Source organism: Lissotriton vulgaris, chromosome 3_2 (assembly GCF_964263255.1).
Source record: "Lissotriton vulgaris chromosome 3_2, aLisVul1.2, whole genome shotgun sequence".
Taxonomy (NCBI): Eukaryota; Metazoa; Chordata; class Amphibia; order Caudata; family Salamandridae; genus Lissotriton; species Lissotriton vulgaris.
The window spans coordinates 6,990,602-7,004,389 of NC_141690.1; positions in this window are offsets into that span (position 1 = coordinate 6,990,602).

Consider the following 13,788-nt stretch of genomic DNA (forward strand, 5'->3'; position numbering starts at 1 on the left):
GGACCACTGGCCCCCCTAGACATCTAAGCTTTATTACTGGACTTCCCCCTTAAAGAACGTATTTTCAAAGAAGCCAGGAAGCAACAATCCCTCAGGTTCCGCGATAGCCCAGTAGTCCTCTTTCAGGACCTATAGGCCATCACGCTCCAAAAGCGCAAAACCTTCAAGATCACCACAGACTTCCTGAGGAGCAAAGAGGTCCCCTACTCCTGGGGACAGCCGTTCCGCCTAATCTTTAAATGGGAAGGCACCCTACGCCCGCTAAGCTCCCTTCAAGAGACATGCGCCCTGCTAGGCATTAACCAGGAGGAAGACACCGGGTCATCTAAAACTCCACTGCGGCCTGCTGGGGATGGTTGGCAACTTGTCCCTAAACGACGGTCATCGATGCCGACCTTAAAACCAGACGCACAGACTATTCAAAGAGAGATGGTTAATGCCATCCAGGAAGTAGTCAGAGACACTGCATCCGCAGAATGAGTATCTCCAAGGGGGGAGAGCACTCCAGCTTTGACATGGCATGGGTCCGGGGGGGGCAGTGGGCAGCGACGTGGCTGCACGTTCCAGTAAGTACTTTACCTCTGCCCTGCACTGCGACCAGGAAGGTCTGGGACAATGCCATTTCGTTGGACACTGAGTTGGGGTTCGGGTAGGGGGCGGAGGGGTGGGGTGGGACAAGTTGGGGCAAGGGGGGGTGAGGAGGGGGGTGGGAAGGGGGGTGTTGCGGGGGTGGGTGGTTGTTCTGGGAGGGGGGTCTCTCCTTTGTCCACATTCTTTTCTGTTTCTATTACTTTGGCACGCTTCTCAGAGGTCCGGAGACACCTTGTCCACCAATGACACACTCCAACCTCAAGGTACTTACCCTTAATGTAAGGGGGCTTAACAACCCTATAAAGCGTTGAGCTGTCCTATCACTCTTAGAGCACTCTTCAGTCGATATTTGTCTCCTCCAGGAGACCCACCTGCTACCCAAAGACCAACACCGCCTCAAGACACGTGCCTTCCCCACGTAGCTTTTCTCCTCTTCCCCCCAAAAAAAGGCAGGAGTGGCAATATTGGTATCCAAATCTTTTAAGGGCAGGGTTCTCCAACGGGAGGCGGAGCTAAGAGGGCGACTTTTAGTCTATCACTTTCTGGTGGCGGGATTCACAGTACTAGTGGGCTCGGTATACGCACCCAATGACGGTCGAGAAATGTTCCTCCAGACAGCGCTAGCGGCAGCTACGGCCAACACGGAACGACATTTGGTGCTGGGGGGGAGACCTTAACTTGGTTTTTCACAACGTAGCTGATCGCTCTTGCCAGAGAACGGGACAGGTGGGGGCTCTCTCCAAGGGGGGACACACCCATCTCCGCGACCTAAGCCTCACTGACTTGTGGAGACACCTCCACCCACATAGTACAGCTTACACCTACCACTCTGGGGCCCACAAATCTTACGCCAGGCTTGACTATTTCCTCTGCACCTCCTCACTGGTACAACGCCCGCACGAGGTAGATATTCTGCCAGCCTCACTGTTGGACCACTCTCCGGTAGTGGCCACGTTTCTCCTGCCGGCCACCCTGAACCCACAACGATACTGGCGCCTTAGGCACGCCCTTCTCCACACACCCTCCTCCACACACCCTCAACAGTAGAACGGATCAAAGCCACTATTACACAATTTTTGACCCACAACAACAACACCGACACCACATGGGTCACTCAGTGGGCTGCCCTTAAGGCCGTCCTTCGAGGGGAATTCATATCAATCGCCACAGCCAACAATAGAGAGCGGGCGCAGAAGAGAGCCAAAATAGCGCAACGTGTAGCGGAACTAGAACAAATACACCAACGCACGGGAGCGGCTCGGGCATGGCGTCAGCTCTGCACCGAGAGAAAAATGTTAGCCGCCTTAGATTAAGACACTGCTGAATGCCCAGCACTTCGCCTCAAACGGACCTACTATGCAGGAGGGAATCGGTGCGGATGGCTACTGGCGACCAAACTGCGGGAGCAACGACAGCGACAGGGAGTACAGGCCCTAAGGACAGACGGAGGGGACCTAGTCTCGGACGACGCAGCTATAACCGAAAAGTTTGGGGCATTTTATCAGTCTCTATACGCAGGCGACGCTCTGGACCTGCAGGCGGGCCATACTTACCTGCAAGGTGCACGTCTCCCATCTCTGACCCCGGCCTAGGCAGACTTTCTGGACAGGCCCATAGGTCTGAAGAAGGTAGTGTCTGCGATCTCACGCCTAAAACTCGGAAAGTCGTCCGACCCTGATGGGTACCCCGCAATCTTTTACAAAACATTCTGTCACCAAGTGGCTCCTGTCCTTCGGGACCTTTAACTCCTTTGCCGAGCCTGGCGCGATCCCCGCAGAACTCCTGGAAGCTGCAATTTCGGTTATACCGAAACCAGGCAGAGGCGCGACCCGCTGTGGTTCGTATCGGCCGATCTCACTGCTGAACGTTGACTTCAAACTATATTCGGGAATCCTAGCGAGCCACCTGGCATCTTACTTGCAATAGCTAGTGGAGCCGGACCAGCCAGGTTTTATACCTCAGCGGCAGACTAGTGACAACACCAAAAGGGTCCTCCAACTCATTGAAGCAGGGTCCTGTACGAGACCGGGCTGCATGCTCCTCACTATCGACGCCGAAAAGGCATTCGACAGAGTGCATTGGCACTACTTAGAACAGGTCCTGCACCTTTTTGGCTTTGGAGAGGTACTCTGTACTCGCATACTGAACTGCTACAAGCAGCCCAACGCCACGGTGGGAGTCAATGGACACACCTCCTCCCGCTTCACGATTGGCAGAGGGACCAGACAGGGCTGCCCGCTCTCCCCTATTCTGTTCGCCCTCTATATGGAATGGCTGGCACAGAGAATCCGGCAACACGCTCTCATCAAAGGCATTCCGTTCGGAGGGGATACCCACAAAATTAGCCTCTACGCTGATGACATCCTCCTCTCCCTCACCGATCCAGTCCAGTCTCTACGTGCGTTATTTATGGAGATGCACAGGTTTGCGCTCGCATCTGGGTTCAAGATCAACTCCGACAAATCAATAGCCCTTAATGTTTCTCTAGCACCAGAGACGCTAGCTGAGGTACAGGAGGAACATGACATACAGTGGTCAGCCACCACAGTCCCCCTACCTGGGAATCCTCTTGGGCTCCACACTCCCGGCCACCAGCGAGGCAAACTATGCCAGGTTATGCACTCAACTTCGAGGGGAACTTCGGAGATGGAAACGCCATTCCCTCTCCTGGCTGGGGAGGATAGCCGCCACCAAAATTACTCTTTTGCCACAGATTTTATATCGGTTTCAGACCCTTCCCTTATGGCCACCGAAGAACTGGATTCAGCAGACGCAATCTGAACTGGCGCGCTTTATCTGGCAGGGCCGTCGCCTACGCTTCAAACATGATATTGCTGTCCTTCCACCGGGCCACGTCGGAGTGGGGGTACCAGATCTCCAACTTTATTTCTACATGGCGCAACTCAGGAGCCGGGTGGAATGGCATCAATTAGAAACGGGTAAGCACTGGCTCTTCAGAGACCAAGCTGTGGCGTGCATGCCGCTACAGGGAGTGCCCTTTCTCCCGAGACGACACCGGACGCCGAACCTATACGCATCTCAGATCATGGGCACCGTCATGGCGGTGTGGGACCGGGTTGCCACCAATTACGATTTGACCTCCTTCCCCTACCCATGACACCAATACTCGCCAACCCCGACTTTACACCGGGTCTTAACCCGAAGCATTCACTACATGGCGACACTCCCCTTGCAAATGCCTGGGTCATCTTTTTAATTTAAATGGTGTGCTCTCCTTTCAACAAGTAAAGGAGGACTATGGCCTCACAGAGGAAGACCGGTTAACATACCTACAGATTCGCCACTGGGTGCTCCACCCTGAAGTCAAACCCGGGGCACAACGACACCTCACCCCCTAAGAGAGATGGCTGGTCACCCGCACATCCGAGAAGAAACTGATCTCCGACTTGTACCAGCACCTCCTCCTCACGAACATTTACACACATAATGCTGGCAGGTGCAGATGGGAGCGAGAATTAGGAAGATCCCCTACGCACAAAGAATGGAGTGGCATCTACCATAGAGCGCGACATTCCGCATACCACGCTGGACTGACCGAAACTCTGACTAAGATGGCCACCTATTGGTACCATACACCAGAACGCCTCCACCAATTTGACCCACATATCATTGACCAATGCTGGAGGGGGTGTGGGGAGCTGGGCACATTAGAACATCGGCTGTGGAGCTGTGACCGCCTCCAGGGGTACTGGGGCACGATATTAGATGACATAGATAATCACTTGGATACACAACTCCCCCGATTCCCCGCTTACAGCTTGCTAGGACTGGCCAACACCCTGATTTACCCCCTGAAGTCCTGGAGAGGTCGTCCCATTGCTATAGCGCTAGGGGCAGCCACACAAAATATTTTAGCACACTGGAGGACACCACAAGCCCCCCCCGCACACGCGCTGGCTACATAGGTTGTGGATGGTGCTCGGCATGGAGAAGCTGTCCCTGGTGCAGGCTGGGCGGGGTGAGGAATTCCTAGAATTGTGGCGCCCCTTCTTGACTTTACTCACCAAAGAATTTCTTGAATTGAGCTGCCCTAGGTACTTGCGCCTTCTCCGATTGGCAGACACACCAATACCGGACCAGAAAGCGCCCAAGCGCAAACTGAAACCCACGCACTGAGGACCATCTCATTTGCTTTTCCTTTCCGTCATACAAAGGATACCTTTTTGTTTAGTGGACAAGGGAGAGAGGGAGGGAGGAGGGCGGGGCTGTTATGTTTTGGGGTGTTACAAGATATCCATATCACGGATTGGCTTCGTTTTGCACCGGAAATACATGCTTGTGTCGCACTGGAGCCTACTTTGCATTGCTTGCATGACCACCCGAGGTCTCTGTATCTTGTTCCTTTTGAAATTTCAATAAAAGATTTAAACCATAAAAGCACATGAAACAAACACACAATTGGCAACCACAAAAAAATAAGCATCCGTACAAAACCTAACGCCCAAAAAAAATGTACTTTTGGATCGCTGCGCTCCGCCATCCTCTGCTCGCTTGGCATTGGGGCATGTAATCACGCCGGACCTGTAAAAAAAGAAACACATTAAACATACACCCAATTGACAACAACAAAAAATAATCATCCCTACAAAACATAACATAACGCAAAGAAAACGTACCTTTGGATCACTGCGGTCCGCCATCTTCTGCTCGCTTGCCAAGGGGGCTGGTAATCACGCCCGACTGGTTAAAAAAAAGGATTAAACAAACACAGAATATAAAATATCACAGAGGCTTACCTCCTTGTAGCAACGCGCCACCTAGAGCTGCATCAACGCTAAAGAAACATACCTCAGTGTTGCTGTGCACCGCCATGCTATGCTCAATTGGCAATGGAGCGTGTAAAACGGCGGCCCTGCAAATAAAATAACAGATTAAACAAACACAGATTATAAAATATAACAGACTCTTTACTCCAAAAATAACAGATTAAACAAACACAGATTATATAATATAACAGACTCTTACCTCCATGTAGCTGCGCTCCGCCCTGCTCTCTGCTCATGTGGCAACGAGGCTCGTAATTGTGATAAACCTAGAAAAATAAGAAACAAAAGCATTAAGCGTACAGTTACAAAGTATCCCCTTCAAACTCTCCCACCACAGAAAACACATGCAATTGTTTAATCAAAAAAAAGTGCAGCAATCAAAAAATAAACCTATTGTGTCACCCCAGGGGTAAAAGATCCAATCCCGCAGGGCGTGGATAAAAGGAGACAGGGTGGAAACAATCAGCGAGTGGCATGCCTTCAGTGCAATCATTGCACTGCCTTTGGCATAATTTGTGACGCAAAACAACGCGCAAAAATGAAAACTTAAGGCGGAGCTGGGACGAGGCTTTTGGAATCGTATTGATGCCAAAAAGCCTTGTGTCACGAGAGCAGCGCATGCGCTGCTTCCGTCAGGCCGAGAGCTAAAAACCTAGGTAGAACACATAATTACAGCCAAAAAGTAAAAAACATGTCTCTCTTCCGCAACCAGACTGGAGTCCGCTGCACGTCCGGTGCAGCATTCAACTTTTAACCCCTTGAGGATTCCGCCACTGGCTCTGCAAGCTGCAGGAAGTGGTTGTGGCCTGTATGTACGGCAACAAGCCCATGGGTCAGTGTATGGTGGATCTAGAAATTTGGCTGAGTCAACAGCTGGCTGGAAAAGCAAAACATTAAAGCAGAAAAACATGCCCCCTCAACAGCCCCACAATTCCACTCAAGAAGCATCTGTTGCCCCAATAAAATCCACTGAAAGAAACCATAACTGTATCAAAAACAGGCATTAGAAATGGACCTCCTCCTAGTGCAGTTGACGGGTCGGCCACATAGTGTAAGATACATGTACCAGGTGCATCCCACGCAACGTTCAACTAAGGGGATCCGTGTCATTGAGACCTCCTGAGGTCAAAGACTTCAGGCAGGGTGGGCTGTCATTGCTGGTGGGGATCGTTCATGGAGACTGCCCCGTCCGAGGATAGGAGATCAAAGCCAGAGGATTCACGAGAGACCAAGCACAGTCTCCTGCCCCAGCGAGATCTGGGCCGACGTCTGGAGCAAGTCTTCTGGGAGGCTGGGGACAGTTTGTGTGGTTGGTTGGAGGGCTCCCTCCCTCGGGCAGGGGTTCCCAAAGATCTGTCTTCTCAGAGACGCAATCCCATGCCATTTCAGAGCAGTTAAAGAAGTAGCATGCTCCAGAAATAGGACTTTGAGAGAGGCTGGGAATTTTTAGAAAATGTAAAAAAAAAAAAAAACGTTTCTGCGGACGCGTTGCAGCTGTCACCTCTCCTCTGTCGTAGGAAGCACCCGGGTTCTCCTGAGCCAATCACAACGGAACAATGCAGTATTGGGGTTGGTCTGAGCGCCATTGTTCGCCACTTAGATGGTGACAGGGAGCCTGTGCATGTTCCTCACCTGGCTGTGTATTACAGCCTTGAGGGGGAGATGCAAAGTGTGTATGATTGATGGCCAAATAGTCATACGCTCCTTGGGAGTGAAAACCACTCCTGTCTGTGGCCCCTGCTCTGGCTAGGCCTGCCCCTCCCTGCATAATAATAATGGAAAAATAAAATTATAATAACGTTAAGTTATTATCATTTTATTTTTCCTCTTCACTGCTCTCAAAGCAGTGGAGCAATGCTCCTCCACCTTAGCAGAGGAGCTGCCACTAGTCGAGATAGTTTTTCGCTTCAGATTCCCTTGTCGCCACATTGTGAAGGTCTTGGCGCAGTGGGAAGAAGTTCACTTTCACCTCCCCTATTTTAGATTCCACCGCCTCTCAGGAGAACTGCAGGGCTTTAGGACAGCTGCCAGGTTTCTGGATTTTGAGTGGCGTCCCTGTAAATAACATATCTATGATCCTCTCCAGTGCCACCATCCTCGAGGCCCGTACAGAAGGTGCCAAGGATCGATCATGGTGTAATAATTTCTTTTGAAGCCTTCCCGCTGCACTGGTGAAGTCTCCTTGGGTGGATTGCACGTCCTGGAGGATAGGATGGGATACTTGTCCATTTAGAATTTTGCACTAGGGGTCTAGTCCTTCCCCATGATAATAGGCTCGAAAAAACCAATGTGGGGTTCCACACCACGGATGGGACTTGTGTAGAGTTAGCAATGTGGTTGGGTATGCTAGTGATCTGGGGCGAAGCAGGGGGTTAAGCAGACGGACAGCACCACACCCCGAAGTTGGGAGAAGTCGAGTTCCTTCCAGAGGGGTCATTTATAAGGTGCCTGAGGCCAAATGAGTTGACCAAATTAAGGTAGCAGAACTTGAGCATCAACAGTTGGTAATGCACAGCCATGTGGATCAGCAATAGGCAGACTTCCCAGGTGCAAAATGAGAGTCGCACCGCATGGGGCCAGGTTGAGAACCTGGAGCGTATCACATCCACTGTTGCCGTCCCGCTTGCCCCATGGTGAACACCAGACAGGGAGCAACACAAGATTCAGTGTGGTGGTGGGCGGGAGCTCCGCTCCTGGAGCAGAGTGCCGAGCAGGAGAGCAATGGGTCAAGGAGATCGGAAGGAATGGGGTGGAAACCCCACTGAGGAGTCTCCCAGTCTCTTCAGTACGGTGCGGCTAAAGAGCATCTACACAAGTAGCAGAGCAGATCTGGTGAGTGGGGAGGAGCACCGGGCCTCAGGTAGGCTCGTGATCCTCCTAGGGCACTCTTGATGGCGTTCGAACTCTAGGGCCGGCTCCCCAGGGCTGGAGCAGGCCTATCAGTCGCTGGGACTGAACAGTGTGGCTGATGGCGGAGGAGGTCGCTCAACCACCAATCCAAATGTCTCGACTAGGAGTTCTACATTAAATTTAAAGATGACAGGAGACGCACGAGCACACAATTTCAAGATGGCCGCCCTTTTGGAGTCTCTGCGCGTTTTTAGCCCGTTTTCAGCTATAAAATGACTAATTTTGTCAGTAACTTTTATTAAAGGAGGTCGCTATATCCCTGAAGCCTTTACTTGCACTGTGGAGTGGTTTTGTTCAATTTCCTGCAGCAGAAGTGGGTTTTTGCTTCACCTGGTTCCTGCTCCCTGTACAGCAATAAGGTACAGCCAGGTTTTCTGTCAAGGGGGTGGGGTGAACTGTCAGGAAAGGGCCTGGCTTGGGCCTAGCCACTCCCACAGCTCATGTTAGCTACTGCACCAGTCATTTTTTGGATATTTCCACAGTTTTCGATTTCCCATTCGATATTTGGCTTCTGCAATTATAATTTTGTCACTTTACGTCAATATGGAAAATAAAAGTTCTATTAATAATAAAAGGAGGCAGCAAGTTTCTCCTCCTCCTGCTAAATCGAAGGTAGTGGAGTCTTATGAACCCTCACTGTCCCTAATATTGGCGGAAATTGAGACTCTTCGAGTTAATACAGATGCTATTGCTTCTGAAGTTAAAAATGTGCGCAAAGAAATGGCTAGCAGGTCAATGAAAATATCAGATAATTCCATCAAAATTCAGGATAATAAGGTTAAACTTGATACATTTACTCCACTTGTGGCAAAAATCTCACCTATGTGTTCAACACTACTCGACTTGGAAAATCGCAACAGACAATACAATTTACGCATATTTAATTTGCTTGAAGATGTTGAAGGAAATAACTGAAGATTATATTTGGAGAATCTATTGCCTGGTCTTTTACAAATTAAGATTCCAGAAAAATGTGAAATTGCTAAGGCTTATAGGATTCCCTCACATAGGAACCCTCTACACACAAAGCCGCGACAAATTATTTTTAAAGTTCTTCGACATCACCATTTGGTTTTAATCAGAAAAGCAGCTAGAGAAATTTCTTCATTAATGGTAAATGTAAACAAAATATTCATTCATCAAGATTTCGCCAAAGAAACTGTCTAAATTTGCAAAGAATTAACTGCTTTTCGTCCTCAACTACGGAGTTTAGGCTACAAATATGGTCTTTTTGATCCGTCGACGATGCGTATTTGGAAGGATAACTTCTCAATGTCTTTTCAACGTCCAGAAGATTTGAGACATTTTTTGGAACATCAGTCACAACACTCAATGGATACCAATGACTTTGCTACATGATTGTTACCAGTTATGTTTTTTTGACACAATACTGAAATTTCTTTATAAAGGACTCCAACGGTTCTGGTCATGCTTGTAAAGCGTGTGCGCGTTTCACATTTCACATTTATGTCTTTGGTTTGTCGTTTTTTGATTTTTCCTTTTTTTACTTCCTTATGTGGAACTACCTTTTTCCCATTCTATTGACCTTTCTTTATCTTCCTCTTCTTGATCTCTTTTCTCCTTTCTTCTATTATGGCCAATACACACAATATTAAAGGAGTTTCATGAAATGTTAAAGGTTTACGCCATCCAGTTAAAAGTACAAAAATTCTAGATTATTTAAGTAGTTGTAAAGCGGATGTTTGTTTTATACAAGAGACTCATATAGATGATAAGATTTTAGAATATATTAAGAAAAAATTAGTAGACGCTATTGTCTCTTCTCCTGCTAATGGTAAGAAAAACGGTGTTGCTATTTTATTTGCAAAAAAATTACATTGTCAAATTTTGAGTACAACTTCTGACAAGGATGGTTGATATATAATCGCTAAAATTAAAGTTCATGACACATTTTTATTTTTATTAAATGTTTATGGTCTAACTGCAGATGACCCAGTTTTGTGGACTACACTTACTACAGAGGTTCTAAAGATCGGTAATGCACCTTTAATTGTTGGAGGTGATTTTAATGTTATCTCTGACCCTTTGTTAGATAGATTATCTCTTTCTAAATTTCACCCTTCTAAAGTTTATTTTGCGTTCAAGTCATTTATCCAGACCACTAAGTTGGCTGATATTTGGAGATTACATTTTCCTATAGAAAAAAGTTTTACGTTTTTCTCAAATCCTCATAATTCCCATTCTAGAATTGATTGTTTATTAGTAACTAGGCAACTAATTGGTTCAATAACTACTCCTATTATTGGTATCATTGACATCTCAGATCATGCTATGATTTCTTTAGTTTTGAATTTGGGATCAAATTTTACGAAACAATCTAGATGGCGAATGAACATAGGTATAATTTTAAATGAATATAGTAAGCCTAAATTCTTATCCGCCATACAAGAATATTTTATACTCAATCCTGAAGGTTCTACTTCTATGATTAATAGATGGGATGCTTTCAAAGCTTATATTAGGGGTGTTACTATATATATTGTGTCCCATGAAAATAAAAAATTCCACGCAAATGTTAAAATTCTTCAAACACAGATTGCTAAATTTGAACAACTTTTTACCTCATCTAACAATCCGAAATATAAATTTGAGCTACAAATATTGCGCTATGAATTTAATTCAATCCTTTGTAAAAGAGCAGGTATCCAAATCTCGAATGCTAAAGCCAGATTTAGCTTTCATGCCAATAGATCAGGTAGACTTTTAGCTAATTATTTGCGTATAAAAAAAAGATAAAACTCAAATGAATTCAATTCACAGTCCCCATGGTAACATTCTTCTTTCTCACAATGAAATTGTTAATGAATTTTTGAATTTCTATTCTACATTATATAATAAACCTTATTTTAACGATGTTTCATTAATCGATTCCTTCTTAAACTCCTGTAATTGCCCAAGATTTCGCAAACATATAAAATTGGACTTGGTGCACCTATTACTAAAGATGAAATTATATCAGCTATAAAATCCCTTAAAGGGAACAAATCTCCTGGTCGAGATGGGATTCCAGCAGAATTTTATAAAGAATTTCAGTCACACCGGTTACCTTTTTTACACCAGCTATTTAAGTTTTTTGGATCCACAGGAACTACCTCTGGCTCTTTTACAGAAGCTTTAATTAGAGTACTTCCAAAACCAGACAAAGATCCCACTCTTGTGTCTAATTATCGTTCCATATCCTTAATTAATCAAGTCTGTAAATTATATGCTAAAATTCTTGCTACTTGATTGACCCCCATATTAGACTATCATACATCCTGACCAATCCGGTTTTATGAAGAATAGATATTCTGCTAATAATACAAGAACCTTGCTACATATTATTGAACAAAGTCCTACGTTAACCTTACCATCTGGAATTTTTGCCTTAGATGCTGAGAAAGCATTTGATAAAATCCATTGGCAATTTTTATTTTCTATGCTAACCTCATTTAATTTTGGGGATACTTTTATACACATGATTTCAGCTTTATATTTTGCCCCTACTGCTCATTTATTCATTAATTACCAAGTCTCAAATCAATATTCACTTTTAAGAGGTACAAGACAAGGTTGTCTTCTTTCCCCTCTCTTATTTTTAATTGGCATTGAACCTTTTCTTACCTCTATAAGAAAATGTGATACTATTAAAGGAATCAATATTAAAGATGTTATTTTTAAAACCCTTGCTTACGCGGATTATGTGCTTTTATTTGTTAGTGACCCTGTATCTTCATTCCCATCATTAATGGAAATTATAATAAGTTACTCTACAGTCTCGGAATATACTTTAAATACCAACAAAACAGATTTTTCTTCCCTTAAATGTTTATTGTACTCCTGATATGCTTCCCATTCGTGGAATTATTTAGCAAAAGGATAAGTTAAAATATCTTGGAATTTTATTTTCCTCTTCTATAAAATCAACAATACATTTAAATTGTGATTTAATTCTAAATTTTATTAAAAGCAATATGCCTAAATGGGCATCATTACATCTTACATGGTGTGGCAAAATGGATTCCATCAAAATGAGTAATACTCCCAAAATCTTTTATACCCTTGCTATGCTCCCTACACAATATCCATTAAAGTTTTATAAAGATGTAGATAAGCTTTTGTCTAAGTTTTTATGGAACAATAAATCACCTTGTATTAGTTATAAACAATTAAAAGTTCCTAAATGTAATGCTGGATTTGGTATCCCAGATTTTTTTCTTTACCATAAAGCTTTTATTTTAAAACAAAGTTCATTATGGTTTAACCATTCCTTTTTAAGTAACCCTCCTGTGTGGCTATATATTGAGAAGTCAATAGTATGTCCATTCCCATTACCTATTTTGGTGTCTATGTGTAATAATGCTACATTCTTTCAAAAATCAGATATTATTAAATCTACTAAAATGTTGTTTAATGATCTTGACTTAATTTTCCTCGTTCCCATGAATAATACGGATGAATTATCTCTATGGTATAGTAGTAATCTTAAATTGAATAGAAATACTAGTTTCTGGTATTCATGGGTTAAAGCTGGTATTTTTTATCTCAAAGACGTTTATTCCAATAATACCTTTGTTTCTTTTGAAACGTTGCAAGAAAAATTTGGTTTACTTAAATCTGACTTTATTAAATACTAGCAGCCGGTCCCGACGTTGTCCGGGAGCAATCAGGCTTCAGAGCCCTCCCCTGCACGTAGACAAAGAGATCGGTTAGGCTCTGGGTGTATTTAAACCTTTTCTTTCAGACCATGTTTTGGGTTTGCATAAGAGCCCACTTTTCCACCTCCTGGTCACCTTTTTAGACGCTAGAGCAGCATTCTTATCTGCATCATATCCACTCTTGTTAGTTTGCTCATTGACTTTCAGACTGTGCTGAAGGATGATCGTACTGCAAAAGCCGCTATTTGGTTCTCTCTACGCATACCACCCTCTCAAGCCTTCTGCCATATAACCTTGCGCTCCAGCTGGCTGTATACATCATACCTGATCCCTTCCCACGCGGCATCTACTACACCTTGTCACAGCACCCCTTCCACGCAGCATCTACTACACCTTGTCACCTGTTCCCTTCCCACACGGCATCTACTACACCTTCTCACAGCACTCCTCCCTGTGCGCTCGGTCTTTGTACCTCAATACCTGCTCCCTGGCTGCCTCAGCATCACGTCACTCCGCCCCTTCCTAGCGCTGTTGCCTTGTGACTATCACACAAGTGAGTGACCCTTTTCCTGACCCTCTCTGCTACTCGCCACACGTCTCTCGTTTATCGGGTCCCCCTTTCTTCGCCTCTCGGTTTCTCCAATCACGTCTCACCAGTCCTACAGTCTCCGCTCTTTGGAATCAATGCTCGGACGTCAGCGTCGGTTGCTCCAACCACGTCTCACCAGTCCTCCAGTCTCCACTCTTTCCAATCAATGCTCGAACGTCAGCGTACGCCGCTCCTCCCCTCGCTCCTGATGTCATGACGCACCTCGCGGCCGGCGCTGCTTTCAAGGGACTAC